The sequence below is a fragment of the Pongo abelii genome, chromosome 5 (genome assembly GCF_028885655.2).
Source record: "Pongo abelii isolate AG06213 chromosome 5, NHGRI_mPonAbe1-v2.0_pri, whole genome shotgun sequence".
Taxonomy (NCBI): Eukaryota; Metazoa; Chordata; class Mammalia; order Primates; family Hominidae; genus Pongo; species Pongo abelii.
In genome coordinates, this window is record NC_071990.2 from 22,027,804 (window position 1) to 22,042,381 (window position 14,578).

Sequence of the window (14,578 nt, forward strand, 5' to 3'; positions counted from 1 at the left end):
CCTGGAATTCTGCATTTAGAAATTTGCTCTTTGGATTAAAGACACTGTGGCCTTTTCCAAGAATTTCCTTTTAAATGATGAATATTCTTGGAAGGTAAGACATGGCGTCTCCCCGTGAAGGGTTGACGCATTCAATTGCTTTGGCATATGGTAGCTTGGACTGAGTAGAGGAGGGAGGAGTGTTTTTGGAGAGGTATCCATTATTGGGGCTCTGTAGTCCTCATTCTAGGGCATCTACTCCTAGGGACTTCACTTATCTGCTAGAGCATCTTAACTTTGTGTTTTTATTTTGATAACAATAATAAACTGATATCAACACATTCTGAATCATCTGAATGATAATTTCATAACAGGGTCATCCCATGAAACTTCAGCACCTGTGTTTATATTTGTGTCTGCCCCTAAATCTTTGTGTCTGGCTAATGACTGACTCGTAAATGATGTATTTCCACCAAGATTAGGCTGGATGACATCATTTTTTGCTATGTCTAATAGAAAGAGTGGCAAGAGAATTGAGCTGTCCTGCTGCCTAGAGTAAGGAAAACAGTCCCAGCTCATAAGAACCTTGGCTGTAGTCTCAGTGCCATTATCACGCTGCAAGTGACCAATTAGTTGTAGCAAAACCTCTTCTGCCACATTCTATGAATATTGTTAAATTGTGTTGGTTTTATAACTTTTCTTGAATTTTTCTTATGCATTTATTTCGGTTTTGTAGTTGCCTAGGAGTTACAAGCCTAAGGAGTTACTCCTAGTTGTGTTTGTACAAATTTTGAAAACATAATGGAATAATTTAAGTCAATAGTGGGAGTAAACTTTTATAGACCACTTAGGTTTAAGAAATGATGGTCGGGTGTGTAGCAGAGCCTGCCAGGCCTGGGTGAGTACTGCAAGGAGGGATCCCGGGAAGGGATGGGAAAGGCGGAGGAGGTCAGGCTGAGAGCGATGGATGCTTGAGAATGAAAAGGATGGTTATTTTATCGGTGGCTGGAATTAATAAAGGGGAGCTAGAAAAGGATTTCAGAAAGTCCTCCCAAAATTTAACCGACTTCACAATTTGGCCTGTAGCTGGCTATCTTGGTAGGTTATTAAATAATTGAAGGTAAACCTGACATCTCTCTTCTGGATTACTTTAAAAAATGCATTTCTAAAGCGATTCATTACGAAAATTGGGGTCAGTGACCTCTACAAATCAAAGTAAAATGGTGTCAGACCCTTTTTATTTAGCCATTGGTCAGTCTGTCGCTTGCACAAGCAAATGGAGTGAAGAACAGTTAGACGGGGAGGTGAGGGGGCCAGGCAGGTAGTCAGAGAGCCAACCCTCCTGCCTCATATATTTTGGTGGCGCCTCATGCTAATGCTGAGTTTGTGTGCTTAAATGGTACTGAGATAAAACTATTTTTTGTATCCTTTATAGTTCTTCATTCACAAATCTTACTTTTAGATGGATTCAAAGATGAACCAGTTTTATATGAAATTCAGGGAAAGGGAGTTGTATCCCCTAGTTTCTTCTGCGGTTGACAGAGCAGGAAAGGAACTTGAGCTAAATGACCTTAAAATCTGTTAAGAGATTTTAGTTTAATGGAAGTATAACCCTCCCTAAATCTGAATAAAAATGCCAAAATCTTTTGAAAGTGAACATAGGTTGGAAAGTTAACATATTGGTGATTATCTCAGTGAAATATTAATACATAGAAATAATGACAGCATGAACTAAAAAAGCATGGGATGTTATGATTTCTGGGCCCTTGGGCACATTAGTAGACAGTTGTCAGTCTTCACTGAACATTGGTAATAGTTGCTTGTAAACTCTGACTTTAAGTGAAACTATATATAACAAAACCAGTTTTACCATAGGCTAATGGATATGGCATATTTTGGTCACAGAAACATCACCAAACATATAAACTAAGACCCAAAACACTTCTAATGTTAAACTTGGAAATAAATGTGAGCTATACATAGACTTAAAGATTACTAAAAACAAGTAACATAATTCAGTTCAGGGTCACAGGTGGCCGGGAACCTCATCCAGCAGGCAGCTCAGGGTGGGCACCATCTCTGGACAGGCCGCCATCCAATCACAGGGTGCGCTCATACACACCCACACCCACCCACAACATAGGAACAATGCAGACACGCCAATTCATCTGATGTGCACAGCTCTGGGATGTGGGAGGAAGCCTGACTATTTGGAGAAAACCTACCATAGGTGTGAGGAGAACATGCAGACTCCACCCAGACAGTGGTCCCCATCTAGGAACTGATTTTTTTTTTTCTTATCATCATTATAACAAAACAATGTTGAACATGAGGATGTTATTCCAGGACCTGCTCCACCAGGCAAATGCAAAATTCAGGCATTTTTATCATGAGAATGTATTCATCAGACCACAATAAAATCTCAGAATCTCATTTTCTTAAATAAATAATAGACTCATCACTAGATTTCATTACAGAAGATGTAAAATTACTTGTTTCTATATATGTGTATAAATATATTTTATTACATGTATCTTTACATAGATGACAAATATTTGATATATATTTTATATATATATATCATGACTTTTCAATATATGCTATAATACAAAACTATTTTCACTTTATGTATTTACCATTTAATCCATTTAGTTTCTATACCCTGTGGCAGGGAATACTACAATGTGTGGGAATCTGGTCTTTCCATCTTCAGAGAAGGAGACCAGGTTCTCATGGATGGCATTGACTTCGCAAGCTGCTTTGAAGCTGAATGGATTTTGCAGTTTACACTCTGTCACTTCCACTTTATATCATTATCAGACACCAAAAACCAATCCTTCTCAAAGGACAAGAGGAGCAGAGTGGGGGGAAGTAAGGGGGAAAATGAGACTTGACTTTTTTATCTTTTTTTGAGAGGGAGTCTCGCTCTGTCACCCAGGCTCTAGTGCAGTGGAGCGATCTCAGCTCACTGCAGCCTCTGCCTTCTGGGTTCAAGCGATTCTCCTGCCTCAGCCTCCTGAGTAGCTGGGATTACAGGTGCATGCCACCAAGCCTGGCTAATTTTTGTATTTTTAGTAGAGACGGGGTTTCACCATCTTGGCCAGGCTGGAGAGACTTGACTTTTAGTAAGTAATGATGCTGAAAATTCATGTGCTAAATTAGCCACCATGGAATTTAGTCAGCTTAATAAAAAGGTAAAAAGAAAGGGTATCTTAGAAGACATGAGAGAAGTATGAGATCCAAAAGTAAAAACAGAAAGAGTTGTGCATGTGAGGTATAGGGAAAAACTAAGAAACAGAGACTGGAAAGAAAGAACAAATAATAATCAGAAATGTTAGCAAGTAGGTTTGAGTTTCAGATCTTTCCCTAAGTGACACCTTTTAAGACTTTGATAAACTAATTTACAGTTATTTGATAATGAAAAGAACTTCCGAATGTCTTGTTATTTGAAGAGTTTTTTAAATTACAGTAGGATAGAAATTCATGCTCCCCCCTTTTTCCATAAAGCATTCATTAACGTGTTAAAGGAAATGAAAGAATGATTAAAACCTAGATTTTCCTTGTGCGACTTTTTCCTTTGATCCAGAAAAGAGCGGAAAACATTGATGTTATTCATTTTCAAAGTCATGAACATGAACAAGTCATTCTGCATTGAATGATTTTTTCATATTGTATACAGTGTTAAAATCACATGCAGGTAAAATGTAAATACATGCCCACGAATGACCACGTAACACCCACTCACAACTTCCACAGATATGCTGATAGCAGAATTGTCATTTAGACTGCCTACTGGATTTCCCAGAGAGGATGATCCCTTGCCTAAAGCTGTCATTTTACCTCCTCTACAGGAAATAAGCAGGATGTAGGGCCTGCTGGTATTTGTTGGTAATGACCTCCCACAGCAACCTTTTCTGTTCTCGCAATGAGAAATTCACAGAACAGCACAGAATAATGTTAAAGAGAGCCTGATGGAGGTTTGTGTGCTAGTTACTATTTGCAGCCAGTGTTAGGATCTGTGTTGTACTTAAGTCACAGGAATGTGATAAAGTTAACATGTATCCAGTGCTTTCTATGTGCTAAGCGATGTTCAAATTGCTTCATGAGCATCCTCTCATTGAAACTTCACAGCAACACAATGGCGTCAATACCACTTTGTCCCCATTTGTTAGACGAGGATGCTGAGTGAAGAGAAGAAATTTGCCCCAAGTCATATGCCTCGTAAGAAATGGAACCAGGATTTGAACCTGGACAACTTGCTCCAGGAATTTTCATCAGTCCTCTTTCCTGCTTCATAAGGACACGTGTGAAAATGCTCCTGAATCTATGCCACAGAACAGTCATTCTGATTATGGACATAATGCTCTGCTTTTGTAGTGTTTTAGCCATTATGTATTAATGGTATATTGGCTGTTCTTTTCATCTGAAAAACCTAAAACTTGACTATTGTGCTAGCTATCCTAGCTGGACAGTTTTTCATGTGTCATATTAGCAAATATGTTTTGTATTCTATCCAGGTATATCATCCACTTACTTTGAAGTCTGGAATTGTGTGTTGAATACTCTGCATCTTTAGACATCTGTAGTCGTTTTTGGTTTGATTTTGCCAATATCAGATACTTCTAGGTATGAACTTATTTCCTCCATAAAGATGGATATGCCATGTAGTTGCTATCTTGTAGGCAAGTGTTATCTGAGGCTTTCTAAAAGGCAGAGGTCCATGTGGATATCCTGGAGAGGGGACAAAATAAGCCTAGTGTGTAAACTATTACATAATATTTAAATAAATAAATATATCTGAAGTTGTGATATCTGACATACAGAGTAGTCAGTAAGGAAAGAACCCTGTGCTTGCAGACGGTGTGGAAATTCCAATGCTTTTTTAAAGGTCTGAGCATGTTGCCTGCTATATCCATGTACATTAAGTCATTCTTAAGGGATTTTTGAGATTTCAATTTAGAGATCTAAGTTGATTGTATTCTTCAGATGCTTTTTACACCAGACCACACTATTTTCCAGAGAATAAAAATGTTCCGGCCGGCTGTGGTGGCTCACACCTGTAATCCCAGCACTTTGGGAGGCTGAGGCGGGCAGATCACCTGAGGTTGGAATTCGAGACCAGCCTGGCCAACATGGTGAAACCTCGTCTCAACTAAAAATACAAAAAAATTAGCTGGACGTGGTGGCGGGCACCTGTAATCTCAGCTACTTGGGAGACTGAGGGAGGAGAATCGCTTGAACCCGGGATGTGGAGGTTGCGGTGAGCAGAGATCGCGCCATTGCGCTCCAGCCTGGGCAACAAGAGCGAAACTCCATCTCAAAAAAAAAAAAAAGTGCCCACTTCTTAAGTGTTTTGAGTTATTCTTGTGTCCGTCGGTTATTTAATGATGAAAGCAATATATGAAATACCATGTGTTTCCTAATCCGCCAGCACATAGGTATGGAGTATCTGCTATATTGGAGGAAAATACCACGTGTTAGATATTGTAGGAAGAAACTAAGAGCCTAGAGCCTGCTCTCAGCCAGTCCTTGGGTAGCAGAGGGACCAGACATACGTACGGCAAATATGGACTTATAATACTAGAGGGGCAGGTGAATCCCAAGCAAGTACCATTGTGTTTGAGGTGGCTTATTCCAGGGAAAGAAAGATGGCCTTACGTGGAAGAGTCTCATAGGAGGTGGGATTTTATCTCAAGTGTCGAAGGATTAAGTTGAACAAAATGATTGAAGGTAGAAATTCTAGCATGGGGAGTGTGTGAACAGAACATTGGGATCAATATCTGTTTAGGACATGGGAAGGAGATGAACTTGACCAGAGCAGAGGTTTTCTCTAAGGAAAAATGGTATGTAAGATCTGCAGTACATATCAGAATCGTGAATGTTTGTTGTTGAATGTGATTAAGGATAACTGGGGTCAGATTTTTTTTTTTTTTTTTTTTTGAGACAGAGTCTTTCTCTGTTGCCCAGGCTGGAGTGCAGTGGTGCGATCTCAGGTCACTGCAAGCTCCACCTCCCAGGTTCAGGCCATTCTCCTGCCCCAGCCTCCTGAGTAGCGGGGACTACAGGCGCCCACCACCACGCTCAGCTAATTTTTTTGTATTTTTAGTAGAGACGGGGTTTCACCATGTTAGCCAGGATGGTCTTGATCCCCTGACCTCCTGATCCACCCACCTCGGCCTCCCAAAGTGCTGGGATTACAGGCGTGAGCCACCACACCCGGCCAGGGTCAGATTGTTAAGTCTTGAATGGTAAGCACAGGGGTGTAGAGCAGCATTTCCTAAACTGTATTCTCTGTAGCCCAGTTAACCCACGAAGTGATTTGTGAAAATGCATTCTGTGATCACATAAGTGTAGGCAACATCATAGTTCGCAAAGCGTACATGGACTTCTCACAGTCTTGAATTTGCTAACACATACTATGCATTCCCAAGGAGGCAGAATCATAGCATGCCATGTCTCTCACACTTTGAACACAGACTGCTTCCCAGAATACTCATGAACAGCTACCCTGCATGCTAGTTTTCTGTGTAATGCTGTTTGAAAAGCAATGGCTTCCACTGCTCCATGTAGGATGAAGCATTAAGAAACATTTTGGAAAAAGAGAACGGTAAGAAGAAAGTATGAGTATTATTGTTATTATTTTTTGAGACGAAGTCTCCCAGGCTGGAGTGCAGTGGTGCGATCTCAGCTCACTGCAGCCTCCGCCTCCCGAGCTCAAGCGATTCCCCTGCCTCAGCCTCCCAAGTAGCTGGAATTACAGGTACCCACCACCACGCCCCTCTAATTTTTGTATTTTAAGTAGAGACGGGGTCTCACCATGGTGGCCAGGCTGGTTTTGAACTTCTGACCTCAAATGATCCGCCCATCTCGGCCTCCCAAAGTGCTGGGATTACAGGCATGAGCCGCTGCGCCTGGCTGAAAGTATGATTTAAGGAAAGTTTTATGTTGCTTGAATCTGCCTGCAGCTTTTTTTATTCCTGCAGGCATAGATCTAGGCCAGGGGTCCCCAACCCCTGGGCCATGGACCGGTACCAGTCTGTGGCCTGTTAGGAACCGGGACGCACAGCAGGAGATGAGGGGTGGGCGAGCATTACTGCCTGAGCTCCGCCTCCTGTCTGATCAAAGGCGGCATTAGTTTCTCATAGAGCACCAACCCTATTGTGTACTGCGCATGCCAGGGATCTTAGGTTGCGTGCTCCTTATGATAATCTAACTAATGCCTGATGATCTGAGGTGGAACAGTTTCATTCCAAAAGCACCCCCTGCCCCCCACCACCATCCGTGGAAAAATTGTCTTTCATGAAACTGGTCCCTAGTGCCAAAAAGTTTGGGTCTGCTGATCTAAGTAGCTAAGATTTTAAAAGTACAGAGAAGTCCTAAAATTTCATGTCTTCCTAAAGCTACTGGTGGGAACTAATTTCAAAGTTTGTTTTGTTGTTGTTTTGAATGCTGAGCTTCTGGCTCATGTTGTGCTCATTGACGCTGAGTTTGAAAGTCTTTTTGCAGTGGCCAGGCGCGGTGGCTCACGCCTATAATCCCAGCACTTCGGGAGGCTGAGGTGGCTGGATCACGAGGTCAGGAGATCGAGACCATCCTGGCCAACATGGTGAAACCCTGTCTCTACTAAAAATACAAAAATTAGCTGGGCGTGGTGTTGCGTGCCTGTAATCCCAACTATTCGCAAGGCTGAGGCAGGAGAATCACTTGAACCCAGGAGTCGGAGGTTGCAGTGAGCCGAGATTGCGCCATTGCACTCCAGCATGGTGACAGAGCAAGACTCTGCCTTAAAAAAAAAAAAAAAAGTTTTTTTTTGCTTGTTCATCTTAGGTATCTGACTATATTAGGATGCTGCCCACCTGGATGGTAATTGCTTTTGGGCATTAGCACTGTTAGAGGTGTGTGGCTGGGGAGAGAGCAGTGTGGCCACCCATTTCATGCAACGCTCTCCACACTATCGTGGCATTGAAGGAAGGATTCACTAGGACCTATTGTAGCGATACACACGTGGTTGGGTTGAGGTGAGGTTCAGCCCCTCCGGTAGCTGTTGATAAAGGTTTTATTGCTGTTTCTAGCACCCTGCTCCTAAAACCCCTCTCTGACAATTTGGCCTGGTAGAACCCTTTGGACGGACCTGGTATTTGTGTTCTGTGTTGTCAGCCTCTGGATCATCACAGGATCATGGGAGATTGACTCCAAAAATTGTATCTTCCTCTACCCGTATTTGAATGAGAATCACGTGGAAAGTATCATTTCTTCAAAAAATCCTTGGTTGCTTTTTTCTCTGCCTTTCAATAGCTATGTTTAGGAGCATTTTCTTTAACTCTACGTTTTGAAATAAGGTGGCAAATAAATATGCCACCTTATAGATAAAATTAGACAAATAAAAACACTGGATCTAGAGGAATATTAGGAGAATCAATAATACAATTAACTGGATTCTTAGTTGTGAAGGTCTTCAATTAAAATCTGTTCTTCGCAAAGACAGGTTGAACGTCAGGGTCGTGTGTTTGTGTGTGTGTGTGTGTGTGTGAGAGAGAGAGAGACAGACAGGCAGGCTCTCGTTCTGTCACTCAGCCTGGAGTACATTGGTGCAATCCTGGCTCACTGTAGCCTTGGTCTCTTGGGCTCAAGCAATCCTCCTACCCCAGCCTCTTGCGTAGTTGGAGCTACAGGCACGCACCACCATGCCTGGTTAATTTATTTATTGTGGAGATGGAGTCTCCCCTTGCTACCCAGCGTGGTCTCAAACTCCTGGGCTTAAGCTATCCTTCTGTCTTGGTCTCCTAAAGTTCGCAGATTACAGGTGTGAGCCACTGCACCCAGCTGAAAAATAAGTTTTTAATGAAAGTTGTCATGCTTACCAAGGATTAAGTGCCAAATCCCTGTGTAATTCTTTTTAACCCAGATTTAGACTAAAATTACAGAAAATGAGAGAAAAATTAGGATAGTAAGTACAAAATCCTGAAGTGGTCATAATAAAAGCAAATCTGTATTTGGTTCAAATTCTAAGATAGATAAACATGAGTCTTTCAGGAGAATTGCTTAAAAAGAAAAGTTGTTCAGGAGTAGGTGCTTCCAACTTTTTTTTAATACAGCTCATTTCATTTTTCTTTTGGTCACCCTAAAATGGTGAAAGGTTTCTTCATAGCCAAGTGGAATCTTTTTTATTTAAACTATCCTCAGAAAGTTTTCTGTGTATATGCGTGTTGCTACTCTCTTTGGACTTGTTTGTGTCTGGTCCTCTTGGAGATTTTTGAAATAATCAAAAACACTTATGTCATTGACAGTGTTTACTATCTTTGAACAATAGTTTACTTTTTTTTTTTTTTTTAACAGGTGGCATGTTGGAGCACAGGCCTGAGAAACAGTATAGCTAGAAGGGGAATTGAGTGTGAGACACTGGAATCAGGCTGCTTGGATTCTGGTCCTGGCTCCACTGTACACTAAGGCTGCAACCTTGGGTGACTTTGTCTCTCTGTGCCGTGGTTTCTCCTTAAGTAAAATGCAGTGAATAATAATAGTACCTGCCGCATAAGTTCTTTGTGAAGAGCTTAGAATGGTGCCAGGTACGTAATAAGTATTAAATAAGTGTTAGCTATCATTGCTAAATAAATTAGTAACAAATAAATGTTAGCTATTGTTTTTAGATTGTATTGTTTGAAAAAGTGGCTTCTCACTTTTGGCGGGTTTTGGAGGAGGGAGAGAAAATGAGGCAGAAGGGAGGTGTAAATCTTTGTTTCTAATATGTTCACTGGAACATCTTTAACTGGAAGATAGGATTTGACTGTTATGTGTTTTCATATGTATGCAGAAGCCATGTTATTCCTCCCCTCCCCCGAGTCAGTGCCAAGCTGCTGAACACTCTGTCTGTTTATGCAGCCTTGGAAACCTTCTAGCTTCATATTCTCTACCAGAAGCTTGAAAACAACCAAAGAGAATATCTGGTTTACTCCAAACCTTGAGTGGCACCTTGACACAGAAGCTTATAGTGTTTAGCGTTCTAGGAAACCATACACGTGTGTGTCAGTGTTTTTTTTTATGGTTGTCAGTGGAGGGCTAAAAATATCAGACCCTACATACGTGTTGGTGACATTGGATTTTTTTTTTGTCATGTTAAGTGATTAAAATCAGGTTATTAGTGAAGCATAATTTATTTATAGAGTCAGATTCCACAGAACTCTATTTAATGTCACTACTGACCATGAAATTGGCAATTTGGATTTTAGGATGACTTTTGCTTGTTAGATGTTTGTCTTTGGAATGTTTTGAGAACTATGGCCCCCGTATAAGTCCGATCTCGTCTCTGAAGTATTTCCAAGTTCTTTGGTTTAGAATTTTTCCTGATGGTTTGCCACTAAAATCAATAGCTGTGAGGTGTGTTTGAGAAATTCCACAGTCTTCTCAGCCCTTAGCCCCTGAATTCTTTCTCTAAATAGTTTCTCTAAACCTATATGACTTCAACTCCCATCCATAATGACTTCTCATCCATCTTCAGTCTAGACTGCTCACATTTGCTCTGACCCTTCCAGAAGGTATCTCGTCTGGGTTATAATACCATCCTCACCTCAAATTGAGGTGTCTTCAAAAGAGAATCCCCAAACTGGTTCTTCTCCTTCCTCCGCAATGGCTCATTGGTGATATTCTTATTCTTCTGTGTAGTGAGGTGTAATCCCTAGCTATTCTTCACTTTTTCCTCTCCTTTATCCTCCTTATCCCCACAGTCATTGAAACCTTTTAAATTCTTCATTAGTACCCTTTCTCCCAACCATCTCCCTGGTCAAGAACTCATGGCTTCATGCCTATGTTAGCATAACAGCCTCCTAACCGGTCTCTATGATATGGTTATTTAGTCCCACCTTCCCTTGGTAGCTTTCTGACTAATCTTTTAAAGCCTATATTTTATCTTTCACTCCTGATTCAAAACTTACAGTGGTTCTGAGGAAAGCCCAGATTCCTCCATCAGTTTGTCTTCATTTGGCCCTGCTCCTAATTTGTTTTCAGCATCTTCTACTCTGCAGCAGCAATTTCCTTTTTGTGTGTAGTGTCAAAACCACCATCACACCAGGCCCATTCTTCCTTTATTTGAATGCTTTAGAATCTCCTTCACTCTATTTCCACTCAGGTATCTCTCTGCCATCCTTCAAGCTTCAGCTCAAGTCTTCCTGTTCTCCTTCATCTATACCTCTTCACTAGGAGACTCAGAACCTGCACTTTCTTTATCTCTCATTTCTTGCCTTGTGCGAACACGTTACCTGTCCATTTTGGTAACTCCCTAAGGGCAGGTATTATTAATATTACTTAGGTTTCTATGTCCCTCAGTATGATTTATATACTATAGTAGGTACTAAATAAGAGAATGTGGAGTCATCCTCTCCCAAAACTTGGGGAAGTCAACACATACACTGCCCTACTTGGGATCCAATGAGATGGCATATGAGGCAGCATTCATAGAAGGACTGTGCAAACGTAAGGCAGTGCCATTCATTGCTGGGCACATTTGGGGTTTTTGATGATGCTGTCCTCTATTCCAGAATAGCAGTATGTGGTCAGGACTTCTCATGAGCTTCAAAGTTTAATTGGAGACAACCAAAATGTGTTTCCAATAATAGGTCATAAAAAATAAGACTTCTATTCGTGTGTATGTTTACTTGTTTATTTACATATTTTCCTAGGTCTTTTATTTCCTCACTGTGAATATATTTGTTTTTAAATGTAACAGCTGACTAAGATAGAGGTGCTGTTTTTTGGTCACCTCTGTATTGCCGTGGTCTTTGTTATTGGGCCAAGAACCTTATTTATCTTAACACACACAGTTGCTTAAGGATGGGGATTATATCATCATCCTTTGCATCTTTGAATTACACTGTGCTGCCTTCCCACATTGTCATGCGCACCAACTATCTAATCCAGAATGTCACACACTGCTCCGTCTAAGCCATTTCCATGTTTCAGCTAGTACCAGCCATGAAAAATCGCAGGCGAGAGCGGGGAGCTGCCTGCATTCTCCGGTAGGGCACCACTCTACACCTAAGCTCTTTGGTAAAGGGGGATATAGAATCTATAGCTGTAAGCGAAAATGAGTCATTTTCACCTCTGATTAACATACATTTTCTTCCCCAGATAAACCTGTATCTTCATTAATTTTTTTTTCCTTATCCTTTTTACCCAGGTCGTTCATTATCAGTGAACATATTGGTCTTTTTGTCCTCTTTATAGGATCTGCATTTATTGCTCAATCACATCTAATTTGATGTTCTCTGCAGATTTAAAATGTGTGCCTTCTTTTCCATCACCAAGTCATCCCTGGGTTACTACTGAACATCCTTCTCAATTCCCCCCGACCCATGGATGGCTGTTCTCCATTGTCTATTTCACCAGATGTCCTCAAAACAAACAGACAGAAGAAGGAAGTGGCTAACGGTAAGAATTTTTTCTCCCTGTAAGAAAAATTTTAATGCATTTACTTTAAAGTGCTGGAGATGTGAGGTTTTTCTTGTAAGTAGGTAATATGAGTGTAGTTCAAACATTTTGTTTTTAGGATATCAAAATTTTTGGAACCTTCATTGGGTCCTTTCATAGTGATGAATCAGAAAAAAGATGAAAGAGTACAGTACAGATAACTTTTTCACACGTTCAAACATTTACAACATTCTTCTGATTTCAGATCCCAATGCTCTCTACCTGTCACTCCTGGCATGACCCACCCACACATGAAACTCAATAGAGCCAGAAACAAACTCATTCTGTCTGTTTTAACACTTTTTCCTTTGAGTTTTGTGCTTCAAAGATCGTTGTTCTCATTTCTCTGCTGTCCCCTGCTCCCCAGTCACTCATTCCCTATTCAAGCAGTTTGCCATGCCTTCCAAATATTTCTCTCATTCATCCCCATTTCCCCGTTCTCCTATCTGGCCCCGATGATCTCCAGCCCTGGCTGGTTCAGTTACCTTCTTACTGGGCTATCTAGTCTACCATGGACAGTCCCTACTGCTCCCCCTCTTCTCAAGTGGATCTTCTTATGTTATTTTTGTTATTGACTGAAGAGTGTATTTCAAGATTTTCAGCATTTCATGCCCCATCTATCTCTTTGCCATAATCTTCCCACACCTGTATTCCCTGATGTCTTTGATTTGGTGGTCTAGTTCTGGTCCAGTTCCTGAATCAGTGCTGATTGAGACAGAGTACATGTAAACGTTTTCCATTCTCCCCTCATCTCTTCCCCTATCCAATGGGCACTTAAAATTAAAATGGCTATCCTACCAGAAATTTGGTGGCCCAGTAATGACCTCTGGGTTGCTGTGTCTTTCCTGTTGTTCCCATTACTATTCAGACCCACTTTCCTTCCCTGACATGTTGTCATTTGGTGGCTTCTATTTATAGTTCTTCCAGCCACCTTGTATTAACCTAGTCTAGGATTATACCTGGGTTTCTGTTCTTAAATTTTGACTAGTTACTCAGGTTGATAATCTTGTCTTCCTCTAATGTGGCGGCTTAGACTTCAATTTATTCTTGACAGTTGGAGTGCCTTCCATCTGAATTCTTCTTTTTTTTTTTTTTTTTTAAGATGGGGTCTTGTTCTGTTGCCCAGGCTGGAGCACAGTGGTATAATCATAGCTCACTGCAGGCTGGAACTCCTGGGCTCCAGCAGTCCTCCTCCCTCAGCCTCCTAAGTAGCTGGGACTATAGGCGTGCACCACCATACCTGGCTAATTTTTATTTTTTGTTGAGATGAGGTCTCGCTTTGCTGCCCAAGGTGGTCTCAAACTCCTGGCCTCAAGCTACCCTCCCACCTTGGCCTCCCAAAGTGCTGGGATTATAGGCGTGAGTCACTGCCCCTGGCCTGAATGATTCTTATCAAGACTGGTGATGGTGGCACCTAAGAACAGCTGGGGGGACTCTTTGTTCACTGTGTGTATTAATTTCCTCTGGCTGCTGTGCCAAATTACCACAAACTTGGTGCCTTAAAACAACAGACATTTAGGTTTTGACAGGGCTGAGCTCCTGCCAGAGGCTCTGGGGGAGAATCTGTTCCTTCTCTCTTCCAGCTTCTGGAAACTGCTGACATCCCTTGGCTTGTGGCCTCATCACTCCAATATCTGCCCCCTCCATGGCCACATTGCTTTCCTGTCTTCCATCTGTAGTCAAATCTGACTCTGCCTCCCTCTTAGAAGCACACATATAATGACATTTAAGGCCCAACTAGATAATTCAAAATAATCCCCCCATCTCAAGATCTTTAATTTCATCACATCTGCAAAGTCTTTGCATAGAAGGTAACATTTACAGGTCCCGGAGATTAGGACCTGATATATTGGTGGCCATTATTCTGTGTACTACACTGTCCACCTAGGTTGGGCCTGCTACTTCTCCTGGAAGTTCCACTCTTGACCATTTCTGAGTCATGGTTCAGTGCACTATGCCTTCCTGCTTCTCTGCCTCTTTGTCTTCCTCACCTCTACCTACAGAACTGGCCTTAGCAATGCTGTCAGTTTCCCCAAGGTCTGTCTCAGGCCCAGGGGCCAGGGCTACCTCCTGTTCCTGCTGCTTCTCTTCCTGTACACTTGACCTCCTTCTCTTTTATTGAGTTGTAGAAAATACCAAG

General features: G+C 41.6%; 1 protein-coding gene across 19 annotated transcripts in view; it reads left to right on the forward strand.

Annotated features, from left to right (window-relative positions):
• LOC134761654 (uncharacterized) overlaps positions 1 to 14,578 on the forward strand; it is a 985,940-nt gene that overhangs the window by 348,480 nt on the left and 622,882 nt on the right. For 18 of the 19 annotated variants that reach the window (XR_010140613.1, XR_010140596.1, XR_010140599.1 and 15 more), the window contains one exon: positions 12,243 to 12,399. The exons of the other annotated variant lie outside the window; for it this stretch is intronic. The gene's annotated coding sequence lies outside the window, so the exon portion shown is untranslated. The remainder of the gene's footprint in view (positions 1 to 12,242; positions 12,400 to 14,578) is intronic. 19 annotated transcript variants of the gene reach the window in all.